Source organism: Rhynchophorus ferrugineus, unplaced genomic scaffold (genome assembly GCF_030347505.1).
Source record: "Rhynchophorus ferrugineus isolate W39M unplaced genomic scaffold, kcgeb_rfMv2 rfM2, whole genome shotgun sequence".
NCBI classification, from domain to species: domain Eukaryota; kingdom Metazoa; phylum Arthropoda; class Insecta; order Coleoptera; family Curculionidae; genus Rhynchophorus; species Rhynchophorus ferrugineus.
The window spans coordinates 9,002,170-9,016,818 of record NW_027472581.1 but is presented as its reverse complement, the minus strand read 5'-3'; the positions used below and the strand labels follow the sequence as shown (position 1 = coordinate 9,016,818).

Here is a 14,649-nt window from a genome sequence, read left to right as displayed (position 1 = left end):
ATTTGACGCTTTATTGCGAAAGATCTTCTTTTCTGTTCATTTCCGGGCAATTTACGGATTTCATCTCGAAATAACGGTGTATCTCTTAAGACAATCCACTAATCTGTCCATTTTATTGGTATTTATCGGTAAGTAACAAGTCAATTGACAAGTCCCCGGCTTACTATAGTAAAACAATTTTTTTGGCAAAATTAGTTTTTTTTTATTCAACACAATTTCCACCTTCAAGGGTGATACACTGATTATAGCGACCTTCCAACTTTTCGATAGCATTTTTGTAGTACGATTTGTACTTGACTTCAAAATAGGCCTCAGTTTTTTCGATCGCCTCGATGGCGTCAAATTTATACACGCATCTTTTGAGGGTTAGGGCTAACTAAAAAACATATGGATGTAATTCTAGTAGCGCCATCTATGTGTCAAGCTGGGGACTTTTCAATTGACCTGTTAGTCACGCGCTTGCTAGGCACTTCACGACTCATATGTCTTAACAAGTGGAAATGAGAAGAAGCATAACTGGAATATGTTTTATGTTTTCACGGATTTTATAAGATGGAATCAAGCGGTGTCATGTTGAAAAATATCATTGTGATGCATTTGCTTGTATTCCGGAAGTTTTTTACGCGGTGCTCCGCTCAAACAGATTAATTGTAGTCGACAGTGATACGGTAGTGATTTATTAGGCTTCAGCAGCGCATGGTATACCACACCAGATACAGTGAATTAACTTAGAGCCAGGGGTATTTGATTTTGACATTGATGTTGATGTATTATCACATTTTCCCCATCATCTTTCTCGTTTTGGATTGTCGTAATGACCCACTTCTCAGCACAGATATATATTTCTTTATATACATGTATATCACAGGGAGCATCATCAAGCAAAATCTTCAAATCCTTCTCTTTCTAAATGTATATTTTTCTAAATTACAAAGCTTAAAAACATTTTTTTTTCTAAAAACTGACAGTAGGACGAAGAACGCTAGGAACTGAGAAAAAATGAGAAATCCAACCGAGCCAAGTTCTACGATTAATTGCGAATGCTTATCACTACATAACCAACAAAGTGCTGCACGATGACCTCAAAATCAAATGAAAGTATGAAGTAATTCGATCGAATCAAATCGAAACTTAGTGTATTCTTTACTTTAGTTCAAGTAGTTAGATTACATTTTAATTTGGGAAGTACATACTGATGTACTAATCCCGTACTCGCCTTGCTAGTATATTAATGCAAGTACAACAGAACAGTAGTAATAAATAAATTTATAAATTTATCTTGTTCTTGTAATTATATATTGTAATTAATTTAAAAAATCTACAATAAAATGTTTTATTGCATAGGAAATATGTTAAGATAATTAATTGAATATCTGTACGTAATTATCGATCATCAACGACATACAAACACTAAACACAATTAAGCTACATCACTTTATAATGATATACTTTCATTTTTGTAACCATTAACTATAAATTATTTCGAAACTAGACCTAAAAAGTATCAGGCGATATTCGGTAACGTCTATACAAAATCCGAATCTATTATTTTCACGGTTAAATTAACGTTTCCATAATAAAAGTCGACACAGAAAAATGAACGCAAGCATTGCCGGTAACTGACATTAAGAGTATTTCCCCGACCCATGGAGCCGATGCAGCAGAAACGGTCTCATAAAACAATTTACTTTTCTCACTAATGGCCTCGATCGATTTCGAACTGAAGCGCCTCGCAATTTCCTGCAGTTAAAGCGAAGGGAACCGGGAGACATGCTTAATTGTTTTACTAATTATTTGTTGGCACCGGTGTCCCATATAAGCTCTATTTACTTTAGGAAATTTTCTGGCCGTTAAAGTGTTGCCAATATCTGACATTGGCTGTGTGTTTTGCAGCGAGGGAGGTAAACAATTCGGTTCGGCCTATTTACAACGTTGCACTTTGCATGGAACGTATCAAATATTTACACGGGATGAAGTAATCCTACCGTGTCAATACGCTTTTGGTTTAAAATGCATAGACCGTCACTGTACTGTTTGTCTTGTATTTTACTGGACCCGTGATTTATTTTTGGACAACCTACAATAATTGGTACAAAATAAAATATTTTTAATAAAATAATTGAACCGACTTCAATATATCTATAAGGAACTCACTAAAAATTTAAAAACAATCAAACTTAGGTTAAATATGTACATAATAATCCTTGTAACAACTAAATAAAAATAATCATAAACCTTATTTAACCTATCTAATACACGTATTTTATATTCTACTATAACAAGTAAATTGAAAAGTCCCCAACCTGACACATAGATGGCGCTACTAGAATTAAATCGATATGTTTTTTAGTTAGCCCTATACCCTCAAAGGATGCGTGTATAAATTCAACAACTGACGGATCATTAGTTTGTGAATTATAACATTTTAAGTGAAGCAACTTTTGTTATTGTGAAAAAAGTTAAAAAGGAATTTCGCGTGTTGATATAATATTGCTTTTTGAAGGAAAAAAATACAGTTGGAGCAAAAACTTGCCTTGATTTTCTGCACATTGTCCCAGGAAAATCAACCATCAAGGATTGATATGCTAAGTTTAGACGTGGTGAAATGAGCACCGAAGAAGGTAAACGCAGTGGACGTCCAAAAGAGGTTGATACCGACGAAAACATTAAATAAATCCACAAAATGATTTTGAATAACCGTAAATTGAAATTCATTGAAATAGCAGACACTCTAAAGATATCAACTGAATGTGTACATTTTATCATTCACGAATATTTGGGTATGAGAAAGCTCTGAGAAAGTGGGTGTCACGCGATCTCACTTTTGACCAAAAACAAAGACGAGTTGATGATTCGGACCAGTGTTTGAAGATCATCAAGCGTAATAAACCCGAGTTTTTGCGTCGATATGTGACAATGGATGAAACATAGCTCCATCATTTTACTCCGAAGTCCAATCGAGAGTCATCCAAGTTGACTGCACACAATGAACCTGTTCCAAAATGTGGGAAATCGGCTGGCAAGGTTATGGCGTCTGTATTTTGGGATGCCCACGGAATAATTTTCATTGACTACCCTGAAAAAGGAAGGACCATCAACAGCGACTATTACATAGCGTTATTGGACCGTTTGAAGAACGAAATCGCAGAGAAACGGCCGCATTCGTAGAAAAAGGAAGTGCTGCTTCACCAAGACATTGCACCGTGTCACAAGTCAGTGAAAACGGTGGCAAGAATCCATGAATTGGGGTTCGAATTGCTTCCTCATTCACCGTATTCTCCAGATCTGGTCCCCAGTGACTATTTCCTGTTCTCAGACCTCAAAAGAATGCTCGCTTGGAAGACACTTTCGTCGAGTGAAGAGGTGATTGCCGAAACTGAAGCCTATTTTGAAGCAAAGGACAAATCGTACTACAAAAATAGTACCGAAAAGTTGGAAGGCCGCTATAATCAGTGTATCAACCTTAAAGGGAATTATGTTGAATAAAAAAAACTAATTTTGCCAAAAAAATATGTTTTACTATTGTAGGCAGGGGAATTTTCTATTGACCTGTTATACAGACAATTTAGCTTATTACTTACATAAAGCTATCTATCTATTTATAATATTTTTTAATTACTAATTTCAAATTAACAAACAATTCTATTAATTTAGATTTGTTTTGTTGGTAATTTAATTTTGTGTATATCTCATATGTCAGGTGAGCCAAGTAATGATGTAGTCCGTTGGAGGAAAAATAGGAACATTCATTAAAAATAAGGAGCGATTCAGGACCCGCGGTCCGCTACCTTACCTAATACAGTATAGAAGTAACTGCCTGCAATACTTCTACAAGGTCTTATTTGCTATAGTTAATGCTTAAAAAGCAAACTGAATGGCTTTTGCACTGAACGACTTCCGGTTTTCCGACACATCAGCTCAGCAATAATATTATACCCAAATATCTGATTATTTTAGATAAAAAATATGTGAAAACATTGTACGTGCCTTTAAAATTTGATCATTTCCCTCGGTTTCAACCCCTTCACCTCAATCTGTTCAGGTTCTGTTCAATTTCCTAATTTGGATAAAATCGGACCTCCTCGGAAGTGCACTCTTTCGAACAAAACGAAGAATCTTGACAATCGGTCCACAATTGCCGGGGAAATCGGCGAACAATATTAAAACAAATACACAGCGGAATATAGAACCTTCTCCTCTTTCGAAGTCGGTTGAAAACGGAGAATTAATAGCTATATAAGTAGAATAAGAAAATTTGATACAATATACATTAATTAAAATATATCCATCATTTCTTGCATATGGAGTTCACGTATAATCATACCGCACAAGTAATAAGCTATAGTCCGTTCAATAAAAGAGTGAACCCATGTCATATAAATTAATGGCGTCATAACGTCGCACCGTTGCCGTATAAACCCTGACTTTTAGTCCATTTTCGCTTTGACATACAACAAAATTCTAATCTAAATAAAATAATTTAAAAAAATACTACTATTAAATATGCTTTATTTTAACATAGTCCTTTTAATGGATATATTATTGAAAGACTAAAAACTAAAATTAATTATACAGTTATAATAGCTTGTAGGTTAGCTAACTTAGTTTGAGGCCCAATCTACCTAATTAGCAATTGTATATCCCCCGTAATATATTTTATTTTCCTTAGAGAGCGTATTCACCTTTTTGGCTTGGTTCATGATTCCTTCAGTACAGTGTTTCCTACAGTAAAGTCATTTCACTATCTATTCTTCCTAGTTTGTTCTGTTCACATATTTCAAGATAAAACTAAATGTAATCACTGCCCTAATGCACTTTCCATAACTGCTAAATAGTTAATATTCTTTCTGGTTTCGCACATTTTAAGCAAATGTATGCACTTGGTGACCGCTTCTTTCACCTCTTCATCTTTACTGAATCGTTGTCCACCCAAGTGTTGCTTCCATTTCGGAGACACTTGAAAGGTGCTGGGAGCAAGATTAGGGCTGTAGGGAGCATTATCAAGCAATTTTCAGCTGAATTTATCCAGTGATGATCTGTCGGTAGATATGCAGACGCGCGTAGTGGTGGTGCAGCCTAACGCCATTGGTCAGTCTTCCTCTCCGGTGATTTTGGATGGCCCTTTTGAGTTTCGTCAACGTCTCGCAGTACCTGTCCGAATTTATTGTGGTCCCTTTAGGCATAAAGTATGCAAGACGCCCTCTCCGACAGCGCCTGCTCTTTACACTCTCATCACACTCTCTTGGAAACTGTCAGCAGTGAATCATAATGTCACATTAAGAATGTTGCATTCAAGTCAATAACTAAGCTATTAATTTCCAATCTATCAAACGTATGTTTGTAATTCCGTCATTTGTCAATTTCTTCGATTTGCCTGACCGAGTTCATCCAAACCGAATGAAACCATTCCTGTTTCCAGCATAAAGAACAATATATTTTCAACGAACTTTAATTAAGTTATTTTTAATTTTTATGACGTTATGAAAATTTTTATGACAATGTTATGACTTATGTTTGATTATTTTTTATGACAACGTTTACCTATTTCCATCAACTTTTGTTGTCTTAACACTATTTTTATTATCATCTTGCCCTAAGTGACCATTGGGTATATTGATCGCATTTTGAAATATTCATCTCTCATGTAAATACACATATTGAAATAATAAGTTTTCCTTGTTTTATCATATGCTTTTAAAAACAGCAATAGAAAAAGTGCAAGTGGCAGTCAACAAAATTTACAAATGGACGAAAGATTGGAAAATTCAATTTAATAGCTCCAAATCTGTCCACGTTAATTTTGCAGTGAGGCGAAATAATAAAAACTTAATTTATCACTCAATGGATGCCCGATTCCTGAAGCAGAATCAGCTAAATACCTTGGAATCCATCTTGGCGGTAGAATAAATTGGAAGGATCACGTTAGACAAAAAGCAACCCACATTAGAACCAAAATAAAACAACTATACTGGTTAGCCGGAAGATACTCTCAACTTGATCTAAAATTAAAGAGGTTGATCTATAATACAATTTTAAAGGGTATTTTATAGGGTGCAAATATGGGGTTACACTAAAAATTCAAATCAACTAGTCATACAACGCTGTCAAAACAAGGTTCTTCGATTCATTACCAATGCCTATCGCTATGTAACCAACGAAGAACTCCACGATGACATGGATATCAAATGGATTTGCGAAGTTATCCAAGATTTCGCCTTGAAACAGGAAAGAAGATTACTAAATCATACTAACGTGGCAGCAATAGAGTTGCTGGACAGAACAAAACCATACGAACTGTACTGAACTATAAAGTGTATACATTTAGTGTAAACTATGGCTATAAGTTAATAATTAATAAATAATTATAATTTTATAATTGAGGAATACTTATTGATGTATTTTCTCGCACTCGTCTTGCTTGTTAATTAATCCAAGTACATAGGTAAAGTAGTAACAAATTAATTGTAAATTAAGATTGTACTAAACGTATCTAATAAATATGTTACGTATACATTATCTTTACATGAAGTAACGAAGAAAATACCTACGCCTCATCAAACACAGCCGCTAGCTAATGGCATTTTCGGCAAGACATTATCCATTTTGAACTTTATCAGAAAAAGTCGCTATGAAAGGAGAATTTTATATAAAACTACTCGGGCTGCATATTTCGGGAAGTCTATTATCGAAAAGCCATATAAAATTATGCATCAACACGAAGACAACATTTATATCGAACATTTAACGCCTTGAAATATTAAATAGTAAAAATAATTTTAGTAAGGATAGAATTTTTTTATATATAAGTTTATAAGTTAGATTTTAGTTTATAACAACTTCTAAATAACTGTATTATTATCATGGTTGCTTTATTAGTGGTAGTAGTGTTCAACCATTTGTTAAATGTATTAAAAAAGTCCTATGGCAGATTGTTGAATCACCAGAGTAACAATTTAAAAAATTTCATATTTTGTATGTCTGCAGAATATGGTGAACACGCGAAACAAAATATATTAACAAACTTCGATAAAGTATAGTTCAAACTACATTTACATTTACCATATTAAATATGTTATGTATACGTATACGTATTAAAATATACTAGCGACCCGCCCCGGCTTCGCACGGGTGCAATGCTGATACTAAATTAAATACACTACAGAAAAAATATGAACGTTGTATATAAAAACATAGCGGCCCGCTCCGACTTTGCACGGGCATAAAATATATATGCCTATGTCACTCAATGAAAACATGATTAAAATCGATCCAGTATTTTTGGTTCATTCATTACTGCCCTTGGCCTGCACGCATTAAATTTGGAGTAAAACAATTCCTCTTCCCCTATACTTACTATGAAGATTTCCTGCTATCTTTGGAATATCTAAATTCATACAATTTTTATTACATTACACATTTTTAAACGCAAATTTTAAATTTGTAATATCTCCGAAAATATTTGTTTAATTTACATGCTGTAAGGAACCATATTGATCTATATTAATTGCACACTGTATTTAAGGTACTTAATTCGATAAGGATTAATGCCGTATTGCTTAAAATAGCTTCGTAAATAAGCCATTTTCTCACGTAAAAAGTTAACAATAAAAATGGTTAATGTGGGTTATCCCTAAAACATAAACATATACCATCGCGGACTTTTTGTAGACCTTTTTATGGTGTACAATACTGTAGTACATTAATTTGATCTAACTCGTAGGCTTAGGCAGCGTTTTTGCTAATTGCTAAATAAGCCTAAAAAAATATGTTAATTTACGACATCACGGTAGAAACCTCTAAAATTAGCAATGTTGCCTTAGTATATTATGCATGTATTATACATATAAACCTTCCTCTTGAATCACTCTATCTATTGAAAAAAACCGCATCAAAATCCGTTGCGTAGTTTTAAAGATTTAAGCGCACATAGGGATATAGGGACAGAAAAGGCGACTTTGTTTTATACTATGTAGTGATAATGATACGGTACGTAAACTGCACATGCAGGGATTTATTTAATTTTCATTTTACAAGTTCAAGTCTAGTTATTTATTTTGTCACTTGTTTGTTGTAATTTTCATGTGGCTTCTTCGCTATTGTCTCCGACAGCAGAAATCAAGTGTTGTCAGCAAATGCAGCCATCGTATTTTTTTCTTTTTGTGGTATATTACATGTATAGAGTAGGAAAGAACTAGCCCAATACACCTTGTGGTACACCTGCATTATCTTCTTTTATTGTAGAATAGGCTTCATCTCGTTTGATTCTAAACATTCTGTCTGTAATGTTATATTTCAATAGCTTAGAGTATTGCTTCGGTAATATTTTTTCTAGCTTATGAACAAAACCGTCATGCCATATTTTATCGAAGGTTTGTGATAAATTTAATAGCTGAACATACATTTTTATCTTCATAGGCTGAACATTTTTTCTAACACAATTGTTTCTATTATAAAATAACATATGCTTCTTCATCTTAAAAAATTACAATTTGGTTTTATGAGACAAAAAGCCCTTCAGATTTCTTGTGGCTTGTATTGTATATTCAACAGCGTAAGCTATTATCAGGAGTGTTTCCTATACAGAAGGAAATATAAAGTTCCGAAAAATTAGTCCCTATAAGGGAAGTAAATCGATACATTACAGACTTACTTTCAGAGGATTTTGCTTGTCTGTCAGGTAATACTTTAGCAACTAATAGCAGAGGGGAAGCGGGAATTTGAAAGTTTGTGTCATATGAATCATGCGCCATTTTGCGGAAGAGTAAATAACATGCAGAAAATGTTTAAGATTTGCAAGCACCTATTGGTAAAATAAAATAAAACGGACATAAAATCGCAAATTTACAGCAGCGTTGACATTACGTATACATTGACCGACTATATCTAACCTATAATTGCAATGTTGTATTAATCAATTTCACGATTTACCGCTTTTTAGATACTTAACAAATAAATTCTATTTGATTTTGTTGTATATAGAAACGAAAGACTAAGCATCGGTGGTTCAGTGGTAGAATGCTCGCCTGCCACGCGGGCGGCCCGGGTTCGATTCCCGGCCGATGCAGTATTTTTATAAAACCAAAATATTTATAGAAACAAAAAAATTTTCAATAAGGTGGAAATAGTTATAGTTTGCCAAAACTATCTTAGCTTTTTGTACCATTCCTTTGGAATCTGGGATCTACGATACTTTTTAAGATTTTGTACTGAAAGGATTTTATTATATTTACTTTACTTAGCCCAAAATATATAAGGGTAGCACCATTAACAAAATTATGTCCTCATAACTGAAATTTCCTTCCTGTTAGATTCCATTTCGGGTGTTCTTTTCTATGATCAATGAATATTTGGATTAAGGTTCATAGCAAGGTACGAGGGGCAAGTAAAAATAATGTTAACACATTTTTTTTCAGATGTAAGACATTTTTTATTATAATAAACAGGTATACCATCTGAAAGCTTATACTTTAAACCATTTTCCTACATAGTCATTAGATTTTTCTACGCATTTTTGCTGAAGAGCTATCCGCTTCGGAAAGCTCGCTTCGAAGATATCCGCCGTTAGGCGGCCGAGGCAATTAGTGACCGCTTCCTTCACCTCTTCATCTTTACTGAATCGTTGTCCACCCAAGTGTTGCTTCCATTTCGGAGACACTTGAAAGGTGCTGGGAGCAAGATTAGGGCTGTAGGGAGCATTATCAAGCAATTTTCAGCTGAATTTATCCAGTGATGATCTGTCGGTAGATATGCAGACGCGCGTAGTGGTGGTGCAGCCTAACGCCATTGGTCAGTCTTCCTCTCCGGTGATTTTGGATGGCCCTTTTGAGTTTCGTCAACGTCTCGCAGTACCTGTCCGAATTTATTGTGGTCCCTTTAGGCATAAACTCGGTAAGCAAGACGCCCTCACCGACAGCGCCTGCTTAAACTTCTATTCGTATTTATCATTTGTAATAGATAAGATGAGTATTATACATGGGTCTGGTGAATGTAAAGTTTTATTCTAGGTGAATTAAAAATCTATTCGTTTACTATCTTTGACAGCTGCATGGACAGCTGTCAAATTTATACACGTATCTTGAGAGGGTTAGGACTAACTGAAAAACATATGGACTTAATTCTAGTAGCGCCGTCTATGTGTCAGGCCGGTTACTTTTCAATTGAACTGTTATTGTTTGGTATACTCCCTCTCATTTGGCTCTAAATATTCTCTTCAAAATGTATAAAAAGGTTGTTCTGTGTAGATTAATGATTCTATTTTTCAGCTTTACCATTTATTTTTTCGCACTTTTGTTTTGTTTTCGCATAAAACTAAATATGAAATAAAAAATTAAATGGATTTAGTCAGAAAAATAACTTTTGAACTGCTTTGTGTTAAAGAATATTATTGTATCCTGTATTCAAAAACTTAAAAAAGTTAGGAAATTAATTAAATTTGCATCAGTAATACTTAATTAATATTACAATTAAATACAACAATCGATTGTTGTTCACTCATAGGGAAACATGTTCACAGGAAATCTCTTTCTGGCGACATTACCTGAAGCCTTTTTCATCGATTTTTAAATTCAACGTGCTCTAACTTGTCGAGATACAGTCAATGTGTAGCACTAGATGAATATATATGTTAGGAGATCTTCTTTCTTTCCCATTAATTGAACATGCTAGATTGATTAAAGTAATAGCAAGCTAAATAAAATCTAATACAGTATGATAAGTAAAATATTAATTTGCAATTAATTGCAATACATTATAGTAAAATTACTAATTTTATGTTATTTAAATATCTTCAGTTCCAAGACCAAGATATTTGTCAATATATTTGTGGTATACCCTGACCTATACAGACCCTAAACTTAAGATATCTTGACGCCGAAGGAAAAGGAATACCATGTTAATTTCTTAAAGAAAATAAATTTACCAGTATTTTACAGTTTACTATTAGTTAGATCGACCATATATGAACAACATAACATAAGCATCATTGGTTTAAAGTTAAAGTTAATATTTTTTATGTAAACCAAAATGTTTCCTGCTGTAAACTTTGCTAGAACAGTGTGACGCGAGTGCGATGAAGCGAGACAATCTCTAGTTTTAATAGTTGCGATACAGGTAGGAAGCGATGTTACTTTCTATTATTACGTATTTTTAGAATATTTTTTATATTTAGAACAAATTTTTGCAAGATGTTAATAATAGAGCAAGAAAACACAAGCATCGGTGGTTCAGTGGTAGAATGCTCGCCTGCCACGCGGGCGGCCCGGGTTCGATTCCCGGTCGATGCAATTGTTTTATAATATTTTGAGTTATAAATTACTTATTTAAAAAATCGTTAAAAAATATAAGTAAAAAGTCACCTTTTTAATTACGCTTTTGAATTCTTTATTAAAGTAAACGACATTTTTAAGATATCGTCCAATGCATAAAAGAGATCCGAATTATTTATAAAGACTCTTGCTTGTCGAAGTAGATATCCAAGATAATGTAAACGAAAAAATGAGTATTTACAAGTCACTAGTTTGAAGAATTAATTACTTTACATTGCTAATATTTTATCAACCGACATTTAATGAAAGATAATGCTTCACTAATGAAAACCTGAAGCACCAGAACATCGCCAGGATTAGGTATTATCAAAATATTATATTTCAATAGTGACCAAACAATCATGACTCGAATAAACCTTACTACATCTACATATATATATATATATATATATATATATATATATATATATATATATATATATATATATATATATATATATATAATCTCGCTAAAACTCGAGAACGGCTGGACCGATTTGGATAATTTGGGTCTCGAATTATTTGTGGAAGTCCAGGGCACGTTTAAAAGGTGATTAAATATGAAAACGTTCGAAATGAAATAAAAACAACAATTTTGTTTTTTTTTTGATGTATCTCCCGTTTTTCAGAAATCAGAGAGAAAGAATAGTTTAAAATGAACAACTAATTAGAATTTTTATATCTTTATTCTCAGTAGGTAAATTTAATTTTAGCTAACTACAGATGCTACTACATATTATTGATTAACTAATATGTCTTTTTTATTAACCGCTACCATAATATTTGACATTTTAAAACCAACTAATATGTCGATCCATCTTCTATGTTTCTATTTCCTTGTGCCAATTTCATCCCACTTTCAAGGTATACCATAACATTTTATCTTATTTACTGTGTATATACATATCTTTGTTACTTACTGATGTACAATAAAATATTACAAATATTTTTCTATAATATTCAAGTTTGTATTAAAATATATATCAGAAATAATTATTGGACAAATATTTAAAAATTGCAGATGCAAGAACAAATTTTTCACTTACTGGGGTTGTTGTTACCACTATCTTATGCAGATCATAAATTTTTACAAATTTATTTTATGGGAAATTCAGATGCGGAAGGAAGTTGATAAGCGTTGTGCTCCTAATCCAACAGAGAAGAGAACCCATTATACAAGAATTACAAATGTTTCTTTACCACAACAACAATTTAGTAAACATGTTCAAAATAGCATTGGATTGTATGCCATCTGTTAGCCATAATGTATCATAACTGTGTGTGTCTCTATATATCTAATTGCAACCTAATAAATAGCCAGTATTTCAGGAAAACTCAAAACATCATGTGTAATTAATTGAAAATAATATTAAAAATTCATTCGTACCGAGCTTTTTTTTATTAATTACGAATTATTTGGTCTTTTATTTATCGATTGTATTCTAATATATGATGTAGATATATCTGGTGTACAGTATATATAAAACCAAAATGTAATAAATCCAAAATAAAAGTAATAACAAATTGAATATAAAAACAAATTATAAAATATTCTCGAAATATTAGCTGTTGGCCTTTTGAAATATAAAAAAGCATTAGCAAAATGTATTCAATTTCCACGTACTGAAAATTCGCCCAATATGTTTGCTTCAATACTTCAAAATGCGGTGAATATTCATAACTATTTAGCTACTAATTTAAAAAAAATCGTACAAATTTATTGACACATTATTAAAAGATTCATAAACATTCCAAAAATATAAAACTGAACTTTCAAACTTGCTTCTGTTAAATTCCCTTCCTTGAATCTTATATGTTTCTTTCTATAAGAATAAACAAAAATTAGTTGTCAAACACAAGACGCAAAAACATAGTATTTTAACTAAATAATTTTGAAAAACACTATCACCCACTGTATGTATGTGATGAAGCGAGACTGTTTCTGGTTTTATTTCAATAGGCACAACATATATATCCCTGGAATAATCGATAAACAATTACTATTATTTAATTTACTACGTTTGTAATCCACTTCTCATATTAGGAGTGAAGAATCCCAATTTAAACAAAACAAATACCAAGGAATATTTCAATACCCTAAAAGAATATTGATATATATTATGATCACCAATATCAGGAGACTTTTATGAGTTATCTGATTCTGAAAATATTGTGAAAAAAAGCATCAGTCACAATTACGTAACTTCAATAAAAAAGATTTGCTCATATTTTGTACATAAACCTTCAGAAGGAATTATTATTCATATGTATTATCTACTAGCTATCTATTAGCTACTTTGTATGAAAATCATAAGACTGCATATTTAAAACATCATTTTTTACATTTGAGAGAAACAATAAACATATTATTTCCAAAACTGTTTCTATGCTATGTCATTTTACATACAAACAGTGCAGATAAATAAAAAAGATGAATATTATACGAAATGATCTCTGGTTTTAACTCGTGTAAACTGTGAAGCACGGAGCAAACGGTATTACTTTCTATTATTAAATATTTTTGAGATTTCGATGTTTCATATGTAGGCCGTTATTTCGTTCCATGGTAATAGATGAGAAGGGAAAGGCAAGCATCGGTGGTTCAGTGGTAGAATGCTCGCCTGCCACGCGGGCGGCCCGGGTTCGATTCCCGGCCGATGCAATATTTTATTAATAAAGCTTTTTACTGATAAACTAAAACCTTGAAATAGGTTTCTTTATTTTGTGAAATTGAGTTAATAGTTGTGTGTGTGAAATTGAGGAAATAAAAGAATCTGAATTGTATGTAAGAGGTTTCAGTGTGACATATGGAGTGCCTACTTTCATATAGTGACAAATATCCCATCGAAATAAGTAGTCTTTTGTAAAGAGCTTATATAATGTATTAGATGCTTGCATGTATTTTGATCGCCGATATCCATTGGTGAGAATGAAAAATATCAATATAAACAGCGACCGAATAACCTAACTTAACTGTTAAATGGTTATGATATATCGTCGCAAAAATAAGACCTTTCCATTCAATATTACTGAGTTTTCAGTGTGTACAAACGCTGATCGTGAAACATTTAAAATTGCATTTTCCATTCCATTCATTTATTGTTTTATGAAGTTCTTGAATCTTAAAGTAATTTGCTGGTGAAACCCATCACTATTAAAAAATTATGGTAACACTGCTTCATCCTTTTGTCAGTTCTGATTTCAACTATTTAAAGGTGGTAAAAAACGTTTTCAGGAAATAACATGTCGAAGACAATGAATTGTCTTATTGGACGAAAATTCCGCTCAAAGTCTTCAAATAACATAATAGTTTTATTTATTTATTAATCTCCTAGAACGACAACAA

At 32.6% G+C, this 14,649-nt stretch overlaps 3 non-coding genes across 3 annotated transcripts; all 3 read left to right on the top strand.

Annotated features, from left to right (window-relative positions):
- Nucleotides 1–8,993: 8,993 nt before the first annotated feature.
- TRNAG-GCC (transfer RNA glycine (anticodon GCC)) lies at nt 8,994–9,064 on the top strand. The gene has a single exon. It is a non-coding gene; the product is annotated as a tRNA-Gly (tRNA).
- Nucleotides 9,065–11,211: 2,147 nt separating this feature from the next.
- TRNAG-GCC (transfer RNA glycine (anticodon GCC)) lies at nt 11,212–11,282 on the top strand. The gene has a single exon. It is a non-coding gene; the product is annotated as a tRNA-Gly (tRNA).
- Nucleotides 11,283–13,894: 2,612 nt separating this feature from the next.
- Nucleotides 13,895–13,965, top strand: TRNAG-GCC (transfer RNA glycine (anticodon GCC)). Its single transcript has one exon. It is a non-coding gene; the product is annotated as a tRNA-Gly (tRNA).
- Nucleotides 13,966–14,649: the final 684 nt, after the last annotated feature.